Here is a 22,618-nt window from a genome sequence, read left to right on the forward strand (position 1 = left end):
AGGACCCCCAACTGCAGGGAGCAGAGTGTAGGCAGGGCGAGGTAGACCTCCCCGGAGCGGAGGCAGCCCCTCTGTGTGCAGGCAGATTGGAGGGGGGCAAGGGCAGGGGTAGGTGCTCAAGTTAGGGGGATAACATGGCACTGGCCTCGGCGAGCCGCTGAGAAGCTTACAGAAGCTCACACAGTGCAGGCCCCAGAAGTTGGGGCTTGGTCAGTGGGCCACGCAAGGAGGGGCTGTACCTGACTCAGGCCCACTCTGCTCTGAGCATCACTGCGCTGGGGTGACCCCCTGGGGGTGTCCTGACAGCTGTGGGCCTCCCCTCCCCACCCAGCCTTGCACACCCCCAGGGGCGGGTCTGTCTCATCTATGTACCCCAGGATCCGGTGGGGGCCGGGGAGGGTCCCTCTGCCCACAATGGACGTGAAGTCCCAGCTGTCCCGTGTCTGTGATTTGTAGGAGGGAATTGGGCCTCTCACCCAGCCCACGGCCCACTCTTCCCCCGTAAAGTGTGGGGTGGGGTGGGCATCACGTGAGTAGCCAGCCAGGAAGCAGCCAGAGCAGGTGAGGGAATGAGGGAAAGAGCGTCGCCATGGAAACAGCAAGCATCCATCCCAGTGGCTCTGCCGCTCGGAGGAGCTCTGTGTGGCTTTGCAAAGGGCTGCACGGGTCTTTGTGACAATCCTGCCGGGAAAGGCTGTCAGCAGGGCTGTCCCTGAGAGGGTGGGGCCGGACGTCCCTCTCAGTTCAGTGTTCCCTGCCGGAAGTGAGGTCCCTGGGAAGGGCTTTCTCTCCCGGCCCCGTGGCCGCCACCCACCCTGGCCAGGCTCTCTCATCAGCAGCAATGAGGGCTTGGGCCTCTTCACCCAAGTGACCCTTCTAGAACCTTCCAAGCCGTTTCCTGGTTTCCCCACAGGCATTGCTCTTCCGAAAGGCATGGTCATAGGGAAAGTGAGGACTGGGTGAAGCTCCGCTCGGCCACTGACTCACGTGTGACCTGGGGGTGCCTGTTGGTCACCCTGAGTCTCTGATGGATTCTGGAGGGGCCGGATGTAAGTCGGAGGCTCCCCACGGCTCCCAAGGTGGAAGCCCAGGACCCATGGCTCAGGGGAAAGAGGGCTGGCTCAGAAACAAGCCTGAGTTCACCTTCGAAAACGGGCCAGCCTGGCTCTAAAGCTGGAAGTGACTGAGAAGTGGTGGACTCAATTACGCGTGAGGAGGCCGCCGCCCAGCGAGAAGCAGCCGGCTCAGGTCGATGGCCCAGCAGGCTGGGGCCCCGCTAAACCAGGGACAGAGACCCAGGACTGCACTGCTGGTGGGTGTGCCGGGCCAGGGGCAGTGAGGGGGCGTCTGAAGGGGCCGAGCCGCAGCACACCAGGCTGCCCCCCAAGCCCCCAGCCCTCCCTCCCGTCTTTCCTCACATCTCTGTCTCCTTCATCCTCACGGCCATGCTACAAGAGGGGGCCTCTCCTGCTTCCCAGGCAGCTGTGGGCCCCACCACTGGGCCAGCGAGGGGGTCCTGGGCCTCTGGTCCCAACACCTGTGCCTCGAGTACGTGGGTGGGGTGCAGCCTCACACCACAGAGAGCTCAGCAACCCCAGGTCTCTGGGAGCTGAGGCCCCCAGCCCTGTCTTCGGCCACAGGACCCCTCGTCTGCACATCCCTGGGGGCCCCGGCATGCCAAGTCCAGCTGGCAGCAGCCACACTGGCCCTTGTCCCCCAGGTCCCAGTCTGGTGACCACCCATGCTCTAGCCAGACCAGTCGCCAGTGGATGGAGCCACAGAGAACAGGCGCTGGGGGCTCCTCAGCCCGGACACGGCTTCTCTCTGGCCAGTCCCCGTCCAAGCCCCCATCTTTCACACCTCCAGCTTCCCCTCCAGGCCACCATGGCCTGCCCACTGCTGACCCTTATGTCCGGCCACACAGATGGGGGGGGTGTCCGGCATGGGCACTGGGCTCGGAGCCGCCCCAGTGGGCACATTGGGCTTCTAGGAGGGCCCTTCCGGGGCTCAGACAGCAGCCAAGTCAGGGCTGGGGAGGGGCCCGAAGGGAGAGCTGGGGAGGGGCGCCCTGTGCTTCAAGGAGGAGGCGAAGACTCCCACCCAGCGTTCCTGTGGGGGAGGCTGGGCCAGCAAGGACTGTGTGAAGAGAGGTGCTGGGTGGGGGGCTCCTCTCAGGAGAGGGCCTGGGCAACCCCGCCCGAAGTTTACTCTGCTCCTGGACAACAGGCCAGAGCCACCTCGTGAGAGCGAAGTTCAGGGCCTCCGGCTCCAAGCTTCACTCCCCCCTGCCCAGCCAGCCGCTCCCCCAGGGCAGGGCAGCCCATGCCTTTGATGGGGGCAGCCACCGGAAGCTCTCCATCCCTCACAGCAGAAAAGCTGCAGCCCTTCCCCAGGCCCCGCACCCACTCAGGTTCGCCTTCCTAACAGGACTGACCTCGGCACTCCCTCACTCAGTAACCATCTGTGGCTCCCCATCACCTCCAGGCGTGGCTTTGGGGGAGCACTGCCATCTGGTCTCAACCTTCCCACCTTCACTCCTGTTCCCTGCCCCGCCCCCCCAGCAGGCCCCCACCTACTCACACGAGGCTGTGAGCATCTCTAGTGGCCCCAGCATCTCTGGTCCTTGCACCCAGTTCTGGCCTCCGTGCCCTCCCTCCGGTCCCCACCTACTGGAACTCCGTGTGTGGAGTTTCAGAGCACAGGCGCCTCCTCAGAGGCCCATCGGCTCATAGCCATGGGGCTCCCTGTGGGAGGGCAGAGTCCAGACAGTTTACAGGCCTTGGCTGAACCTCAGCCCCACCACCCGGAGCTGGACGTGGAGTCCAGACACAACCACGCCCCCGGGCTCAGACCCTTCTGCACCTGGAGAAGCAGAAAAGTCCTGCCTGCAGGGTGCTCCAGATGAACGGAGACGGAGACGAGAGTCTGCAGACATCCACCCGGGAGCCACAAGCTGGGGAAATATGGTTCAACCCTTTCCGGGCAGAGGAACGGCATCACCTGGGTGAAGGTGCGTGTGTCTGCTGGAGGATAGACTGGGAGGAGGACAGGAGGGCTTCCTGGAGGAAGCAGGAGAAGTTCCCCTGGTGGTCAGGGGAATGTCTGTTGCCCAAAAGGCAAGTTTGCCATTTTAAAATGAATTTACACTGGCAGAACGTTTCTGTCAACATTTAAGAACTCTCAGGTAATGAGTCTGGTCCAGCCTGTTTTCCTTTTTGCTCTGGCTGCCAGGAAGCCTTTGGACAAACTGTGCAAACGAATGCCCCCGCCCCCCACTTTTTTGCTGTAGAGCTTGTGGTTGCTCTTTCACAATTAATTTTAATGGTACTACTGGGTGGTGCAAACAGTTAATGCACTTGGCTGTTAACTGAAAGGTTGGAAGTTCAAGTTCACCCAGAGGTGCCTTGGAAGAAAAGCCTGGCAATCTACTTCTGAAAAAGCAGCCATTGAAAACCCTCTGGAGCTCAGATCTACTCTGCACACGTGGGGTCCCCATGAGTCAGGATTGACTTGGCGGCTACTGGTACTGATTCTAAAGGATTCAGCCCGCAGCCACAGCACCATCCAGGCATCAGCTGGAGGGAAGTGTTTGGATGGAGGGCTCTCCTTCAGCTGCTGTGAGCTTGCTCCCCCGGGGGTGAAGCCTCTACTCCAGAGTGAAATGAGGCTGGCCTCGCAGCCACCCCGTAACTCCTGAAGGCTGGAGGGGAAGCCCCCCTGCAGAGGCTGTCCACGTGCAGAAGGGGAGAGAAAACCAACTCTGGGCAAGAGGCTACCTCTGGAAATCAGGAAGCAGCTCGGGTCTGTCCCGAGCACGGGGCCCCTGCACTGGTTATGCCACAGCTGCCGGGGCTGGGGAAGGCCGGCACCCTTGCTCCCACCCGGCTCCCGCCTTGCCCTGCATCTACTAACTGGTTCAGTCTGCTGACACCTGGTCTAGCTCCAGGATGACCCTGCAGTGAACCCTACAGCCCATGCCCCACGGAACCCACAGGTCAGTGCTCAAGGCTCTTCTAAGACATCCCTGAAGGGCTTTGGGGTATCCTGCAGTTACGGGGTGGAGATGCATGTGTGTGCTGGAGGGGAGGCCCAAGAGGAGGACAGGAAGGCTTCCTGGAGGAGGCAGGTGAGAGCTGGGCCTTAATGTATGCGTGGGAGCTGGAGGCAGAAGCAAGCTGGCGTGTGGTGGGGAGGGGACGGGTTATGCAAAGGTTCAGCAGCACACGAGCCCGCCCGGGACTTGTGCTCTGGTTCCCTTCCTGTGTAGCCACTGGTACTCATTCTGGATTCCTGCTTCGGGTCGGGGTATGGTCAGGCCCCTGCCAGGCACTGCCAAGGCCACAGCCCCTCCCCCGCCGCCATGCTGCACAGTGTCCACTTACTCCGGAGGCCCTGGGACAGGTGGGCGCTGCTGCCCAGAGATGTGGGCAGGGAGCACTTCTGGCAGAGGCATTCCTTCCCGTTGAAGGTCACTCGGTCCCCGGGCGGAAAGGGCAGCCTGGAACAAGAGGGCAGTAGAGCTGGGACCCCTGTCTGGCCCTCCTCTCCAGCAGGGAGCCCCACCCAGAGCTCCGATTCCAACGTCATTGCCCCCTCTTCTCCAGGAGTGGACACTGCAGGGCGAGGGTGAAGGCCTCCTCGCTCGGGCGCTGCCACACTCCGCTGTGTGACCCTGAGCCTCAGTTTCCTCACCTGCAACCATGAGCCTCCTCTACCCTTCAGTCAGCCCTGCCTCGCCTGACCACCACGATGCTCTGTCCATGTCACTCCAGCGATAGTGGTAATGGCTCTTACCGAACACCTGGTGTGTGCCAGGTACTAGGGTAGTTACCTTACGGGCATGCCTCATTTAATAACTCTAGGGCGTTTGCCCAAGTTAGGATTCACTTCTCCTAGAGCGAAGAAAACTGAAGTTCAGAGAGGGTCATTAACTGTTCCAAGGACACACAGCTGATATGTGTTGGAACCAGATTCAAATCAAGACCTAGCTGCAAAGTTCCATGATTGACCGTGGTGTGATGGATTGCTTTTGTGTGGCGTTTTTCGCCATAGTCCTCTAACTCTCACCCAGGTGATTGGTCGGGACTGTGCAGATAGGGTAATTGCAGCCCACCAAGGGGATTGGTCAGTTTTGCCATCCCATGGGGCTTGAAATGAGCCACCCCAGAGGTGGGAAAGGAAAGATCCAACCACCACCAAGGAAGAACAGCCAGGAGCCAGCCTGTCCTTTGGACCCAGGATCCCTGCACTGAGAAGTACCTGGAACCAGGAGACCGAGAGAGAGAGAGACCTTTAACACTGCAGGCAGCGAGAAGCGGCGGCAGAGAACCAGTAGCAGAGACCTGGCAGCAGGAAACACCACAGTGGGTTTCCCGGCCCATGGAGAGAGAAAGCCGAGTGCCTTTTTGCAGAGGCTGAGGGCCAGGGAGAGATGTGCCTGGGAGCACAGCTGGGGAGAGGCTATCTTGTTGGAAGAACTCTATCCTGAGTGTTCTTGAGCCCCAATTGTAACTGTTACTTCCCTAATAAACCCCATAATTGTCAGTATGGTCTGTGAGTTCTGTGAGGCCATTGCAATGAATTATTCAACCCAGCAGAGAAGTAGAGAGTGCCGTGGGAGGGACGATTGGTGTCAGAGTTGGTAAAAAAGGTATGTCTGACCTCCGCCTCATAGGATCAGCCTTGGGCTGTTGATCTAGATTCTTCTTCTCCCATGTCAAGTTACAGGAGGTCAGACACGGCTCCCACACTGTTTTTACATGTACCTACTTGGATCTTTAAGGAGGAAGAAATGCCTGGCAATTTATTTCTGAAAAATCAGCCTTTGAAAATCCTGTGGAGCGCAGTTCTATTCTGACACGTGGGGCTGTCATGAGTCAGAATCAACTCTATGGCAAATGGTGCTGGTTATTAAAAGTGTACTTTCTAGATTCCAAGGTGCTGGACAAATCCTGTCTTTCCTTAAAAATCTGCATTTTGTTCATCATGAACTTTTTGCACTAATTTTGATTTTTTAAAGCATTGCATCAAAATGTGATTTATCTTGATTACTGAGTTTTCTGGCACCCCTTAAATTCTGCACCCTCATTGTCCCAGCCACGGTACAATGTAAGGGCTATTTATCACTCTGAGGCTGCCGAGAGCAAGCTGGGTGGGAGGCAGCAAAGAGCCGGCCACCTGCCTGCCTGCCAGCTGTAAGACCTTCTCCCTTGGCCAGCTACCAGGTGGCTAAGCTGGCCGGCGAGCTAAGCCCAGGCCACCTGCTGACAGTGGTGGGAAGCATGGTCATTGCTGCCACTGAGCTCTCGGTTCCTGACAGCCACTGAGCCTCTTTCCTTCCCGAGCTCGCCCTGGCCAGAGGACCTGGAGATTTGTGGGGAATTATCTGAACTGGGACATGCTCTTTCCTGTGGCTTAAATATCTTTATTGGCTCCCCTCTGCCCTCTTTGGGCTGGACAATGCTTGGCACATTCCAAGCACTCAGTAGATAATTGTTAAGTGAATGAACAAACAGAAGTACAAGTGAAGGACCGAAGTTCCAGCATGTATGGCCTCCTCTTCCTTGCCCCCAGGAGGCCGAGCTCAGGCCACTCTCTCCTGCCTGGGCTATTGCCTGGTCACACCAGCTGCAGTCCAGCTGCTGATCAGCAGACACAGGGAGTTTCTGACTCACAGGCTGCTAGGCCTTCCTCTGTTAAAACCCTGCCATAGCCCCCACTTTGTGGGGCTGCCATTCAGGGTCCTCAGTTAATTCAGTAGGCATGTGGTTGGACCCCCATCTGTGCCAATTTCTGCTCTTGGGGATCAAGGACAAGTGAACCCCATGCCCTTTAGCAATCTTGCCTTCATTTTTGAAAAGAATTTTTGCTGGGTATAGAATTCTTGTTTGACAGTTCTTTTAGCACTTGAAGTTGTTCTATTGCCTTCGGCTTGCATAGTTCCTGATAAGAAGTCTGTAGTCATTCTTCCTGATAAGAAGTCTGTAGTCATTCTTTCACTCCTGTGTACATAATGTGTTTTATTTCTCTTCTTTTGAGATTTTCTCTTTTATTACTGGCTTTAAGGAATTTTATTATCATGGACTTGGTAGGTTTTCATTGTGTTTATTTACTGCTTAGAGTTCACGGAGTTTATCGAATCTATGGGTTTATAGTTTTCGTTAAATTTGGGAAAGTTTCAGCCATTATTTCTTCAAATATTTTTCAGTTCCCTTCCTCGTCCCCTTTATGGGTTGGTATCTATCTATCTGTCAGTCATCTATCTTACACCACAAATCGCTGAGGCTCTTTTCATTTTTTTTTCTCTCTCTCTGCTTCAATTTGAATGGTTTCTATTGTTATCTCCTCCAGTTCACTGATCTTCTGCAATACCTAATCTACTGCCAATTCCCTCCAGTGAACTTTTCATCTAAAGCATGGTATGTGTAATCTCTAGAAGTTCCATTTGTTTTTTTTCATATGTTCCATATCTCTCGTACTTATGTGTGTGTTTTCCTTTAAATACCTAAACTTATTTACAAAAGCTGTTCTAAGGTGATTGTCATCTAATTTCACCATTGCTGTCATTCCTGGGTCTATTTCAATTCACTGATTTTTTTTCTGGCTATGACTGATATTATGCAGCTTCTTCTCACAACTAGTCATTTTTTTATTAGATGTTGGACATTGTAAACTTTATGTCGATGGATGCTGTATTTTCTTATATTCCTTTAAAGAGTGTTGGGCTTTATTTTGGCAGGCAACCTATTTGTGGGTCAGCATGATCTTTTTGAGGCTTGTTTTTATATTTGGTTAGAATAGATTTATAGTAGCTTTCACTCTACGGCTAGTTTAGTCCTATTAGTAAGGCATGACCATTATGGGGTCTCTACCGCATTCCTGAAGGAGCCCTGGTGGTGCAATGGTCAAGCGCTTGGCTTAACCAAAAGGTCAGTGATTCAAACCCACCAGCCACTCCACAGGAGAAAGATGTGACAGTTTGCTTCCATAAAGATTGCTATTGTCAGGTGCCATGTGAAATCTCCTTTATGTCTACGTGGCTTAGTCTCTAGTCAAAGATATCACCATGCAGATTTCTGGAGCTATTTCTCTGCATAAGCCAGTTACCATCGAGTCGATTCCAACTCATGGCAACCCACGAGTGTCAGAGCAGGACTGTGCTCCACAGAGTTCTCAGTGGCTAATTTTTCAGAAGTAGATCACCAAGCCTTTCTTCCAAGGTGCCTCTGAGTGGACTCATACCACCAATCTTTCAGTTAGGAGCTGAGCACATGAACTATTTGTACCACCCAGACCATCCATAACTCTCTGCATAGCTCTCTCTTTTCTGATACTCTGCGTTACAAGTTCTACTTGCTTCTGCCTCTCCGATCACTGTCTCCTCAACTCAGTGAGAACACCACGTTCTACTAGGATGCTCCCTCCTTGTGCTATGGTCCAGAAATTGCCTCTAGGCAGAAAGCTGGGGCACCATGAACTCACTTCGTTTGTTCCCCTTCTCTCGGTACTGAGCTGCCTGCAGTCCCATGTCTGAAAGCAGTTGTTTCGTACATTTTGCCCAGTTTTCTAGTTGTTTATGGTGGGCGGAAAGGCCCAGTCCCAGTCACTCCAACATGACCAGAGGCTGCCTGTCTGCCATTATTATTAAAATAGCAGAGTATCCAGAAGTGGTCTCTCAGACCATCTGTGATGATGTCAACCCTTCTCTCTAAGCTGCACACACAGAAGTCAAACATTCAGATAATCCTCGGGAGCCCTGTGGCCAGGCCATTTGGCATGTTCCAGCAGCCCACTGTGACTCAGTCATCAGCAATGTGCTTTGTCATCATTGCTTCCTCCCCTAGCATCCCTCTGACAAATGTTCCATTTCTGTCTGTACACATGCTGTAACCATGGACATCTGCTTTGAAAACAACACTGAAAAGGCCCCCTTTAACCTGGGTGTGGCGGGACACGGAGAACAGAGCGGAAATAAACTGTGTGTGTGTTTTTTTGTTTAATATTCTCTGTTTTCTAGAAATGGAACTTCCTCTTGGGGGGAAAGTCTCTGGGGCTGTGGAGGGAGGGAGGGAGGATGTCCACTGGGGATGGATGCCCACTGGTTTCCCTGCTAAGCCCCCAGAGGCACAGGGCAGAGGGGAGCCGCTCTGACCTTGTTGCAGGAGGCTAGGGGTCACACGCGCTCTGTGCTAGGAGCCGGGACAGGAGAGGAGTCAGACCAGCTCCTGCCCTCATACAGTCCCTATCAAGCGGTACCCAGAAAGGGAATGAGGATATGGTTGGGCCAGGAGGAGGGAAAGGGAGGGAGCTATTCTCCAGTGTGGGTAGGGAGCTGGGAGAAGCTCTTTGGCCAAACCACAGTGCATCTAGATGCTGAGCACTCCCATCACCCCGTAAGGTCTTGGCTGATGCAGTCCCAAGTCAGCAGTGCCAGTCCTGGGCTAGGTACACACTGCTGTTGTTGTTAGGTGCTGTCAAGTTGGTTACGACTCCTATCGATCCTACGTACAACATAACAAAACACTGCCCGGTCCTGCGCCTTCCTCACAATCCTTGTTATGTTTGAGCCCATCATTGCAGCCACTGTGTCAGTCCATCTCACTGAGGGTCTTCATCTTTTGCACTGACCCTCTACTTCACCAAGCTGGGCACATGTAGGGGCCTCACAAAGCCTGGTTGAATGAATGAATGAGTGAGTGAGCAAATGAATGAACCGCAGCAGACTGCAAGGATCCTTCATCCAGGCTAAGGAGCGTGGACTTCCTCTTGGAGGCCATGAGAGCAACATGGAAGAGGTCAGAGGTCAGAAGGGAGGCAGAGGTAGATGCCCTAACAGAGGCTGAGGCAGGGGTCCTGTCCAAGTGGGTGTTTGTGAGGCTCCATGAGGGAGGAGCTGGGTGGACGGAGAGGAGGGGTGGTTTGGAAGTCACTGAGGAGGGGAGAGGGGCAGGATGGGGGGACGGATTGAATGTCACGGGTGAGAAGGAAGGAAACTTGAAGACCCCCACGCTCGGACCTCACGTGGCTGGAGGATGGGTGGTGGTGCCTCCCACAGCTTGGGGGGCGGGGTGTCAGAGCAGAGACCTGCCAGGACCACGGAGGAGCAGCAGATCGAGGAGACGAGGAGACAGCGGGAAGGGAGATCACGTGGTGGCAACGCCAGAACTTACCGGGTGGTCAGCAGAACGTGGCCAGGAAGGGGCTGTGGGAAGTTAGGGACAGGGGTGACCTAAGCAAGTGTAGGCGGGGGGGTGGGGAAGGGAGGCAGTGGACTGAGGTCAGCAGATGGGGCCAGGAGACTTAGGGGTGTGTTGGGCTCAGCAGAGGAGCCAAGAAGAGGGTGAGACAGAAGGTGAGGATGGGGGGGACAGCTGGGGACCCGCTGGGGAACGGACAGAGCGCCCTGGCCTTCCAGATAACTCCCGCTGTGGCCTCCGGCCAGCTGTGTGACATGGGCAGGCTGGCCCAGGTCGGTCCCTGCAATGTGGGGTCCCGGCCACAGCAGGGGCTCAGGCACGGCAAAGAGGAGCTGCTGTGATAAATAGGGGGGATCGGGGTGGGACCAGGGCCCAGCTGGGACAGGAGGAGGAGCCCCTCCCTCAGGGGATATATGGGAGCATCCAGGGAAGTTCCCAGGACTGGGACCAGACAGGCCTCTGCACCCTCCAGGAAATAAGTGGCTCCCATGGCCCCTCCCCTTCAGACAAGGAGGTAGGGGTGCAGGGGCCGTGAGGGGAGAAGCTGTAGGTGCGGCTGGTGTGCAAGCACCCAGGGTCCACCAGCCATCTCCCAGCTGAGCCCCACCTCCCCTCCCTGGCCCTCACTGACCCAAGGAAGAAGGGAAGAAGAAAGGGAGGGAGGGAAGGAGGAAACAGGATTTGGGAGGGAGGGAGGCAAGGAAGAAAGGACAGAAGGAAGAGAGGGAGGAGGAGGTGGGGAGCAGGGACGGGACAGTCCCACTCACCGGCACACAGCACACACGAAGCAGTCGGGGTGGTAGGTCTTGCCCAGCGCCGACACCACCTCGCCCTCGATGAACTGGTCGCAGCGGAAGCAGCGAGTGCCGTACAGCCTCTGGTAGTCCTGCGTGCAGATGTACTCTCCCTCCCGCACGAAGAACCCGCCCTCGGCCAGGTCACAGCCGCACGCTGGGGACAGCACCGAGGCCGCGTGAGCGTGGGGTGCCGCGGGCTTCCTCCCGTTCCCCACAGCCCCGGACGGACCCCTCCACGCATACTTCCCCACCAGACACAGGTCTCACGGCCTCGGTGCAAACTTGGGGTAGGGGGCACCCCTGACCCCAAGAGACCAGGCTCCAGGTGCAGACTTGGACCTGGGGCTCCAGGAACAAGCCAAGAACCCGAAACCACTACCTCTTGGACCCAGTTTTGTCTAAAGTCTCCTGAGAAATCTGAGCTCCTGAGAAGTGAATTCTAGGACCTCCGTGAATAACTGGGAATTAGAGGAGAAGGTGCCCCAGGTGACAAGCCCACCTCCATGTGCCCAGGGACTTGACCTCAGCCCAGGTGCCAAGCCCATTAACAGCCTCCCCAGGCCCCCGGCAGCCCCAGCTCTAAGCTCCTCACCCTGTTCCCCAGGCCCCCAGCTCCTTGCCCCGTTCCCCAAGCCCCCAGCAGCCCTTGGCCCAGTCCCCAGCTCCTGGCCCTGTTCCCCAGGCCCCCAGCACCTTGCCCCGTTCCCCAAGCCCCCAGCAGCCCTTGGCCCAGTCCCCAGCTCCTGGCCCTGTTCCCCAGGCCCCCGGCAGCCCCAGGTCCTATCCCCACAGAGGACACAGGCCCTGCCCTCTTGTACCCACAAGGCCTGTGTGGTACAAACATCGCCTCTATAGTGAAGCCTATACCCGTCCCCTACAGTTGTCCTCCTAGTTGGCCCTCCTGGTCAGGTGGACCTTGCCCCGTGAGGCCCAGAGTCTTACCCCTCTGTCCTGGCCTCCCTCCCATCCACCAGAAAGGACCATATTGGTCTGAGCCCCAAAGAGAGCTGGACTCACAGGCCCTCCCCAGCTCCTGGGCTCCAGGACCTCAGTGCCCGTGTGGCCACGGGTGGCTCTGCCGGAATGACCCCCTGGGGCCCGCTTCCCCGCGCCTCCTGGTCTCCCCCTTTCCAGCCCAAACGCAGGATGACAGAAACACCCTCAGCAACAGCCGCCACCACCTAGGTCCCGGCGCCCCCTTGCACGCCGTTCTCCAAACCATCTCATTCAATCCTCTCACACCCTGCGAGGCAGCCCCAGTCACCAGTACAGCCGGGCTCAGGGAGGGGCAGCACCTGGATGCAGGGCCCCCAGCCAGGGTCCTGCCCGGAATGAATGCCGCTCCAGTGGCGGGAGGGAACAAGAGTTCCAAGGGCAGGAGAACTGGAGCCCATTTTTCCCGGTGGGCCCCAAGCTGTAGGCCCCCACCATGGCCTGGGCCTCTTTCCCCGGCAAACCACTGCCCCTCTTAAGGCCACTGTCCCCTGTACTTGCAAATATGACCCTGCTGGAAATAGGGGACTTCTTATGTTGTGTTGATGAGGTCATGCTGAGTAGGGTTAAACCTAACGCCTTAAATCTCTGTCCTTTCAAGTTGCCCACTGGTGGTACGCTTGTCATGCAGCCCATGAGACTAAAAGCTGCCCCAGAGGTGCCCCCATCTCCTCTGGCCATTCAGGCCTGAAGACCAGGGGCCTGCCCCTTCCTCCCACTGCCCCAAGGGAGGAAGGGTCTCACAGGACAAGGAGCCGGGGCTGCCCCAGGAGGCCACCCAAGTGAGCTGGTGAATTCCAGCAGCTCGGAGCAGCCCCTCCACCATCAGCCTCTCCAGGGGCTCCTCTCCCCGCGAGACCCACCTGGTGAGCCCTTCCCCCCTGGCTCGGCCACACCTTGGCGCCCCTGCTGCCCCCTCCCTCTAGAAGTCTCTTTCTTTCTCTGTCTTCCAAGGTGGCTCCTCCCCCAGAAGGCCTCTCCCAGCCTCCCAGGCTGAGCCAGGCTGCGTGAGTGCTCCACAGCCCAGAGCCTCTGTGCCCCATCTGATCATGGGGTCTGTCTTTTCCACCAGGGCGTGTGTAGTCATGGGGTACAGACTAAGCCTGGCCCCTGTGGTACCCCCATGGCAAATGGAATACACGCTTTGCAAATGAATGAGTCCCCTGCAGAGCTCAGGTTGTTGCCACATCACCTGCTCTTCCCCCTTACCTGGCTCTCTCACTCCCCCCATCTGGCCTCAGGAGCACATGGGAGCCACACATGGTTTTAGAGGGAGAACCTCACTGTGCACCCATCTGGCCCCGCCCCTCCCTGCTGGACTCAGCGGGGAGCCCCGAAGCCCCAGCCCTGCCTCCTGGGAAGTTCCAGGCCCTAGCAGGGAGGCACAGCTCAGCAGATCCCAAGTCAGCATTTTGAAAAACCACGTAGCCCTCATACATTTTAAAACTGACACTTAAATGTTTTTATCTCGTTTACTGATTACGAAGGAGTGACTCAAGCCGGCTGTAAATGTTAGTCTTTAAACGCACCAGTAACGTCGTCTTTGTGTTTCCAGGGGAGCGGAAACGCCTATGAGACCGCCTTTGTAACAGGCAAGAAAGACCCAGCTCTTTGCAACCCCGAAGTTTACATGGTTCCTTTTTCTGCCTTGAAAGCATGTTTCTGTTCCAGTTCCTGCACAGAACCATATGCAAATGGAGAGCATTTCAAAGACTAACAGTCTCTTACTGATTGCCCTGTCATGTTCTCTGGAGCCCTGGTGGTGCAGTGGTTAAGAGCTCGGCTGCTAACCAAAAGGAGAGCAGTTTGAATCCACCAGCCGCTCCTTGGAAACCCTATGGGGCAGTTCTACTCTGTCCTACAGGATCGCTCTGAGTGGGAATCGGCTCGATGGCAACCGGTCTCACTTTCTCTGTAACAAAAACGCAAATACATGTTGAAATTGATTTATGAAGCATTCCTGGGACCAGAAGGCTCGGAATAGTTGATAAACTGTTCTTGAGTTGGATGACCATTAAAATATTAGCACAAAGCTATGAAAACAGCACATCTATTACACATTTTGATAAGTAATTACTAAATGTGCCAAGTAAAATTTTTGCAATGCAGACGTGGACTTTGGAGTTGGGGACATTGCTGGCCTCTGATCAGAGGAGCTCTGAGTTTTGAACCGTACCTTTGCTTGGTGCCCGGGGAGCGTTGGGAACCTGGACAGATGTGGAATTTGGGATGAGTGGACGCATCTTGGACAGATCTACTCCTATGGAAGTCTGGAATCTGGAAGCTGAATCTAGGGGAGGATCGGGGCACCCCTGGGGATACAGCCCCCTTGGTGCTGTGCCCTGTGGGGGAGCTGTTGGTGGACAGAGGGGAAGCCGCCTTCCCGGGCCCCTCAGACTGGGGAAGCCTCGTCCCCTAGAACATGGTCAAGAGCAGCAGGGGGCAGGCAGGTAGTCTCTCCTGCAGTGCCCACCACCCACCCTCACCCTCCTACCCATGACCTCAGGGCTCCGGGCAGCCCTGCGAAGGGGCACTCTCTCAGCTCAGCCCCCTTTCCAGGGGAGGTGGGCAGGCCTGGCCCAGAGGGTCAAATTGCTGTGTGCTGGTTACAACCACCATACCCCCGGGAACCCTCCCCCAGGCAGGAGGGAGCTCTGCTGATAAGGGAGAGGCACAACTGGGCAGCCAAGAGCCCGGACTCCGAGGCCACCTGGACGGGAGTCCAGCTCCACCTGCCTGCCTTGCTGTGTGCCCCCAGGCAAGTGCCTTAACCTCTCTGTGCCTCCACTTCCTCGCCTGGAACATAGGATGTAAATGGCGTCGTCCTTCACATCCTGCGAGCTAGTATTGGGTAAGCCCTGAATCACTCCCTGCTCTGCCCTCCTCCCGATTATTCATGCCCAAGATGCCGGAATCCAGCACAGAGCTGGCTCTGAATCCTCTCTCAACTCCCCGCCTCAGAATGAAAATCCTTGTTTAAACTAATTTTGCACCTCGAGTCAGATGAAGCAAATTTATCCTGACTTGGGAAGGATAGGCTATTCGAGGCTCAGCTTAGGAGAGCGACTGTATTTCATCTCAGCGCCGCCCTGTAACCAGGCCAGGCTGAGTGAGGAGATGGCTCGTGGGCACGGGGGCTTGGGTACCGGTTATGGCTCTGCTCCCCAAAAAGACACGAGGGCACAGACACACCCACACTCCCCGAGGGACTGAACTGCTAGGCTGAGGGCTCTGGGGACCATGGTCTCGGGGAACATCTAGCTCAACTGGCATGACACAGCTTATAAATCTACCTGGGTGAGTAGTGTCTGGGGTCTTAAAAGCCTGTGAACAGCCATCTAAGATACCCCACTGGTCTCATCCCTTCGGGAGCAAGGGAGAATGAAGAGAACAGGATACAAGGGAAAGATTAGTCCCAAGGAGTAATGGTCCACAGCTACCAAGGCCTCCACCGGACTGAGTCCAGTACAGCTAGATGGTGCCCGGCTACCACCACTCACTGCTCTGACCGGGATCACAACAGAGGGTTCTGGACAGAGCTGGAGAAGGATGTAGAGCATAATTCTAACTCACAAAAAAAAGACCAAGACCAGATTTTCTGGCGTAAAGGAGACTGGAGAAACCTCGAGAGTATGGCCCCCAGACACCCTTTTAGCTCAGTGGTGAAGTTACCTCTGAGGTTCACTGTTCAGCCTGGGAGTGGACAGCCCCGTAAAGCCAAATGAGACTAACGAGGTACAGGAGTCCAGTGACAAGGGCCAGAAAGCAGAAGGGGACAAGGAAGCTGGTGATAGGGAACCCAAGGTTGAGTAAGGATAGTGTTGATGTGTTGTGAGATTGTTAACCATTGTCATAGAGCAACATGTGTACTTACTAACTGTTAAATGAGAAGCTGTTTTGTTCTGTAAGCCTTCATCTTAAGTGAGAATAACAGCACAATTGGAAGAGCGTAGTCAATGTCACTGAACTGTGCATGTAGAAATTTTTGAAACGGTGTATCTTTGGCTATGTGTATTTTCACCAAAAATAAAAGGTTGAGAAGTTAGAAGGTTGATATGTTGTGGGGTTGTTAACCCATGTCATAAAACAACATGTGTACTTCTGTTTCATGAGAAACTATTTGTTCCGTAAGCCTTCACCTGAAGTACAATAAAAAAAAAAAAAAGACATGAGGGCATTGACTGTCGTCGAAGGGGAGGGAGGTGGCTGCGGGGCTAGTGCCCCACTGGGACAGGCTAGTGCCCCACTGGGACAGGGCTAGTGCCCCACTGGGACAGGCTAGTGCCCCACTGGGACAGGCTAGTGCCCCACTGGGACAGAGCGACATCTTTCATTAGTTTCCGAGTTATTTGCTAGGAAAAAACCCAACTCACAGTGACCCTACAGGACAGGGTAGAACTGCCCCGTAGGGTTTTCAAGGAGCGGCTGGTGGATTCAAACTGCCCATCTTTTGGTTAGCAGCTGAGTTCTGAACCGCTGCACCACCAGGGCTCCGTTCACTAGAAAGCGCGCAGAAACAGAAATAACTTCCCGGCCACAGTCTGCCCTCGAGAGCCGTCACTAGCCGGCATTCATTTCCTCCGTTCTCTCTGCTGCTGGTCAGAGGGTGCCACAGTCAGGGCAAGACCTCCGCCTCCCCCCCAAAAAAGATCCAAAACCAAGCCATTGCCACTAATCAATCCCAACTCATAGCGACCGTGTAGGCAAAGAACTGCCCCATAGGGTTTCCAAGGCTGTCATCTTTATGGAAGCAGACTGCCACATCTTTCTCCTCTGGATCGGCTGGTGGTTTTAAGCCACCGACCATTCAGTTAGCAGCCAAGCGCTTTAACTGCTGCACCACCAGGGCTCCTTAAAAAGTCCAAATGCACCGATAATCTAAACAATCCCAATGAAAACAATATACTGTTATTACGCCCCATTTTGCAGTGGTGGTTGGGTGACAGAATTCTCACCTTCCATTCGGGCCAGAGTGAAGCCACCACCCGTCGTCAGGGGAGGCCCCTGTGTTGCTCTGACGCTGAACAGGTTGCAGCGGAGCTTCCCGACTAAGACAGATTAGGAAGAAAGGCCCGGCGAGCTACTTCCAAAAACCAGCCCATGAGAACCCTATGGATCACAAGGATCTGACCCCACTGTGTACGGGGTCGCCATGATCTGATCCCGTGTTGCATGGGGTCGCCACGATCTGATCCCATTGTGCACGGGGTCACCACAAGCTGACCCCACTGTGTACGGGGTCGCCACGAGCTGACTCCACTGTGCATGGGGTCGCCGTGAGCTGGGGGGCCAACTCGACCGTAGCTAACGGCACCAACAGGAGGCAGAGCTGGCATGGGCAGGGCACTCTGCACCTGTCTTTCAGGGTGTTTGCAAGGGCCATTTATGAGAGAGAGCCCAGGGCGGGGTGGGGGGAATGGTGGAAAGAGTGAGTGGCACAACTTTCTGGAGACCACTTGGCACAGACCCTACGGAATGTTAAACTGCTCCGACCATTTGACCCAGCAATCCCTCTTCTGGAAATCCACCCCAAGGAAATGGCATGAATATCGACAGAACTTAGATTCAACCATGTCTCCAGTTGCATGGCTACGGTGTAATGTACTAAAGAACCTTGGCTTTGGAGTCAGGCCGCCTGGGTTCAAATCCTGCTTTCGTCCCTTACTTGCTGTATGACCTTGGGCAAGTTACTGAATATCTGTGAACCTCAGGGTCCAGTTCTATGTAGTCGTTAGGTGCCATCAAGCTGGTTCCGACTCATAGCGACTCCATGTACAACAGAAGGAAACATGGCCCAGTCCTGCGCCATCCTCACAATCGTTAAGCCCGAGCCCATTGTTGCAGCTACTGGGTCAATCCATCTCGTTGAGGGTCTTCGCCTCTTTTGCTGACCCTCTGCATTTTTCTTCTTTTTCCAATTCTTTGCAACAGGGTTAATAATACCACTCTCCCGTGGTTGCCATAGAAATAAATGAGATGAGGTTTGAAAAACTACTTTGTCCAGGGCCTGGCTGGTACGGCGTAAACACCCAACGGTGGAAGGGTCAAAGAGTTGGCTGTGGCCCAGGCATGTGAGAGAACATGGGCAGATGTTGACACTGGTGTTGAAAAATTTACAAGATGGAAAAGTGCTTATATGGTCATTTTAAGTGAGTAAATCAAGAAACAAAATTATGTCTACAGCTTGGTTTCCAGTTAGAAAAATATTTACACCAAGGAAAAGATTAGAAAGATACATTCCAAAGTACATTCCAAGTCAGTAGTTACAGCGGGGGTTAGACAAGGCGTGTTTCCCGTCCTCTTCTTTGTATTTTGCTGTATTGGTGGGCGGGAGGAGGAGAACTCAATTATCAGTAAAGTGCAAAGCAAGGCAGGGACATCTAGGCGTATCTGTGCACCTCAGCTTGGCGCAGTGCGGTCCCCGCGTGACCTCTCGCCCAGACTCCTGGTTTGTAAATGACAATAGCAGGTGCCATCTCAGACTCCTTCCCACCGTGACTTTTTGTTGTTCCGTCACGTGATCCTGCCACCCCCGCGTGCCCTGCACCACCCCCCAGGCCGGGCAAGGACAGTGTGTGCCTGGGGAGGCCATGGCTGGTGCTGGGACCCGGCACACCTGTCCCTGCAGTCCTTTGAATCTGGAAGCCCTTAGCTGATGTTTTGTAAATGACTGGGAACATTCCGGAAGATAAGTGGGTGGGCTTTCTGCCAGTCACTGTCATCCGCTTGGCTCACCTGGGCAGCTCAGTGTGGCTATTTTTTAATACTATTATTAATAGTCTGGAGCCCTGGTGGCACTGTGGTTAAGAGCTCGGCTGCTAACCAAAGGGTCAGCGGTTCGAATCCACCAGCCGCTCCTTGGAAACTCAATGGGGCAGTTCTACTCTGTCCTATAGGGTTGCTGTGAGTCGGAATTGACTCAACGGCAACAGGTTTCTTATTATTAGTATCAACAGCACCCAGCAGATGGATGTTCTCCTGGACACTCCACCCGCGTTACCCTGGCTACCCGAGGTCCTTCCTCTGCAGGCACACGCTTTGTCCCCACCCTGCTGTTTCCTTGGCCCTTGCTCAGTTCCACGCTGATCAGATGAGAAGGCTACCTCTCTCCACCCCAGACCTCTCCTCTTTCTCTGCCCATCCTCCACCTCACTCACTCAGCTCCAGTCACACAGCGCCCCTGCTGGTCCCTGAACATGTCAGGCATGTCAGGCCCTGGCTTGGGAGTCTTGCCCCTGGCTGGAATGCTCTTCCCCCAGATATGTGCACGACCACCTCCCTCCCCTTCCCCTACTCTTCATTCAAGGGTCACCTCCTCCATGAGGCCCACTCTGACTACCTGTACTGAGTTTAACTGTATCCCCACACAAAATTGTATCTTCTGTTGGATTTTGTTTGGTTTTGCATCCTAAAACACCCTCAATGATTTATGGTGTTGTTAGCTGCTGTAAAGTCAGCTCCAACTCGTGGTGACCCCGTGTACCACAAAACAAAACGCTGCCCAGTCCTGCACCATCTCCATGAGCGTTCCTATGCTCAAGTCCATTGTTACGGTCACTAAGTATTTTGAGTGTCTTCCAACTTAGGGGGCTCATCTTCCAGCCCCTATTAGATAATGTTCTGTTGCAATCCACAGGGTTTTCATTAGCTGATTTGTGGAAGCAGATCACCAAGACTTTCTTCCTAGTCTGTTTGAGTCTGGAAGCTCTGGTGAAACCTATCCACCATGGATGACCCTGCTGGTATCTGAAATATCAGTGGCAGAGCTTCCAGCATCACAGCGACAATGCAGCCCCCGCAGGACGGCAGACTGACAGATAAGGGTGGTGACTCAGAGACGCTGTCTTTTTCATGAGCACCTGCATAAGAGTTCAATCCAAGACCATGACATCCTCAGGCTCACACAGAGCTTGGGAGAAACCTTGGCTGGTCCATGTCACTTCTCAGCAGGAGAGGCAGAGGTGCCGCCCACCAAGGGCCGGTTCCCTGCAGGGTCCCCAGGGCTGACCCTGTGCCTGGCACAGGGCGAGAGGGGCTTGGAACGGGGCCTGACGCCCACTGACTCTACTGCTACTTCTCGCCTCCGCGGCCCTGGCCAGTGTGAGTCCCAGGCGGGGTCGGTGGCTGCCCTGTCCCATCTCAGCCGCTCGCCAGCCAGCAAGGAAGGGTGACAGCTGTTGTCACTGGATTCTCAGGGGACTGCAGCTCAGGGGATGCAGTGACCTGCCCAGGGTGACACTCGGAGGAGGGGGATGGGGCAGTTCCCCCACACACACCAATCCCGTGGGTCAGGCGAGGTGACGGGCTCCACTGGCTGAGCCCTATGCACTTTATGGTGTTCCACTGCCTGGCTTACAGAAATCCTTTTAAACACACTGCACTCTCTCCTTTATCTTTTAGAAAGAGCAGTCTAATGATTTTTGCTTTTCAGAAATGCAGTAAATGTATCTTCACAAAGAAGAGAAGAGAATTAAATCAGAAAACCCCAGTGTGCCGCGGAAAGCGTGAATGAAGACAGAGGAAAGCGCCAGGCAGGGTGGGCGCCATCTCCACACCAAGACCGGAGGGAGGCAGGCGCAGAGCTGGGGACGCGGGGTGGCCCGGTGTGTCGCAGGAGCCCATGGGCAAGTCACCTCCTTTCCCCCGTGCCGACGGGGTGCCCTGAATCCTGGAGCTTCAGGTGGGGGGGGGGACACGTGGCCCTGGGAAGGGGCCTTCCGCCTGTCTCCATCTCTACGTGCTGCTGTGTCGCGGACACACAGCTGCGGGCTTTGAGGAGCAGAGATGCACCGTCTCGCACTCCGGAGGCTGGGAGCCCCGATCGGGTCTCGGCCATGCGGATTTTGTCCTTGACGGCGGCCCCGGACAGGGCCCCTTGGTCCCTTGGCTCGTAGACGGTCCTCACGTGGCATCTGCCTTCTCTGTGTGCTTGTCTCTACATCTAATCTGCTCTTTTTATAACTCAGAAGTGATTACATTCTGATTAACATAACGAAGAAAGCTCTAATTCCAAACAGGATCACATCCACAGGGCCCTGGAGTGAGGAGATTCTCGGGGTGGGGTGTCAGAGGCCCTCAGTGACATCACCAACAGTGCCCACACTGTGGACGGAGCCTGGGTTCCTCAGGGTCAGCCTCAGGCCGAGGGTCCCAGGGTGCTCCTGCCCTCCCCGCCCCGCCCAGAAGCGGAGTTACCCTCCCGGCGGCCCCTGGGTCAGCGAAGAGCTGGCTGGGCTCACCAGCCTCCATGGCCTGCCTGCTGGACTCAGGCCCCCAGGGCCACAGTGCGAGGGTCAGCTCTGGGGGCCCCTTGTGGGCAGTTGTCACACACGGGCCCCTCCCATGGTCTCTGCACTGGGCCTGAGTGTGAACAAAAGCAGAGCTGCTGGGGGTCTCTGCCCACCGTCCTGGCTCCCCACCCCGGGAGGCTCAGCAGAGGTGGAGGGCACCACAAGTAGTACCGCTGTCCATCCTCCATCTTCCGGTCGGTGTAACCTGCCACCTCTCCACCTCCGTACACCCACCCCGTACACCCTACCCTGTCCACCCACCCCCATCCACTCACTCCCATCCACCCATCCACTCACCCCCATCCACTCACCCCCATCCACTCACCCCCATCCACTTGCCCAGTCCACTCCATGTAAAGGGCTGAGCATGCACTCTGCCTGTTTGCTCTCCCGAGAACCCTGGGCACAGCCCCAGTGCTGTCTCACTCACTGGCCCAGCCCACCTCCTCCACCTCTCCTCCTCTCTGCAATCCCACCTCCTGCCATCCCATGGGGCTGGGCTTCCACACACCAGGCCCCACCTGGGACAGACGCCCCCTCTCTGGCTGGTGGAGTCCTCCTGTCTTCCGAAGACAGGCTGACGCCACCTCCTCTGTGCGGGTCTGCCCCGGACATCCCCATCCTCCCTGTGCCCCCCGTGGGGCAGTAGATGCCGCCTGCATCATTAACAAAGCCACCTCGTGTGTGATAAAAACCACCCCCCGTGGTCACGGAAACTGGGCTTATTTCCCCATTCTGTTTGCCGATAAAGAAGCAAATCCTCTCAGAACCTAGGGTTCCTGAAGGGCCGTTATGGTTAACACAGGGAGACCCTCGAAATGGCCTCTGGGAACATCATGTCAAGCCCACAGGGAAGCAGCCTGCGAGGCCGCCACACGCCGAGGTCACTAGGGGGTGCAGTGGTTAAGAGCTCAGCTGATAACCAAAACTTCGACAGTTCGAATCCGTCCGCTGCTCCGCGGGAACCCTATGGGGCAGTTCTACTGTGTCCTATTATGGGGTCGCCGTGAGTCGGAATCGACTTGACGGCAACGGTTTGAGTTTTGGGTTTTGGATGGACTGAATACCTTACCCAAAATTTGTGTTGGAATCCCCGTATGTGTGGCTATAATCTCATTTGGGAATTGGGTTTCTGCGTTTTGTGAGTGAGGGCATCTCAGTGTGGGATACGCCTTAAACCCACCACTTCTGAGAAGTAAACAGAGGTACAAACAGAGGGGAAGACAACTGCCGTGTGGGCACTGCTGGCAAAGCTGAGGCAAGGACCTCCCGTCAGAGCCCACAGACAGCCTCCCCCAGAGCCCACAGAGACAGCCTCCCCCAGAGCCCACAGAGAGCCTCC

General features: G+C 55.6%; 1 protein-coding gene across 1 annotated transcript in view; it reads right to left on the bottom strand.

Annotated features, from left to right (window-relative positions):
• The window catches only part of ABLIM2 (actin binding LIM protein family member 2), a 140,855-nt gene that overhangs the window by 106,216 nt on the left and 12,021 nt on the right, over positions 1-22,618 (bottom strand). Inside the window, exons 3-4 of the mRNA XM_012557600.1 lie at positions 10,964-11,147; positions 4,383-4,498 (exon numbers count right to left, since the gene is read on the bottom strand). The gene's annotated coding sequence lies outside the window, so the exon portion shown is untranslated. The remainder of the gene's footprint in view (positions 1-4,382; positions 4,499-10,963; positions 11,148-22,618) is intronic.

This window comes from Trichechus manatus, unplaced genomic scaffold (genome assembly GCF_000243295.1).
Source record: "Trichechus manatus latirostris isolate Lorelei unplaced genomic scaffold, TriManLat1.0 scaffold00111, whole genome shotgun sequence".
Classification (NCBI taxonomy): domain Eukaryota; kingdom Metazoa; phylum Chordata; class Mammalia; order Sirenia; family Trichechidae; genus Trichechus; species Trichechus manatus.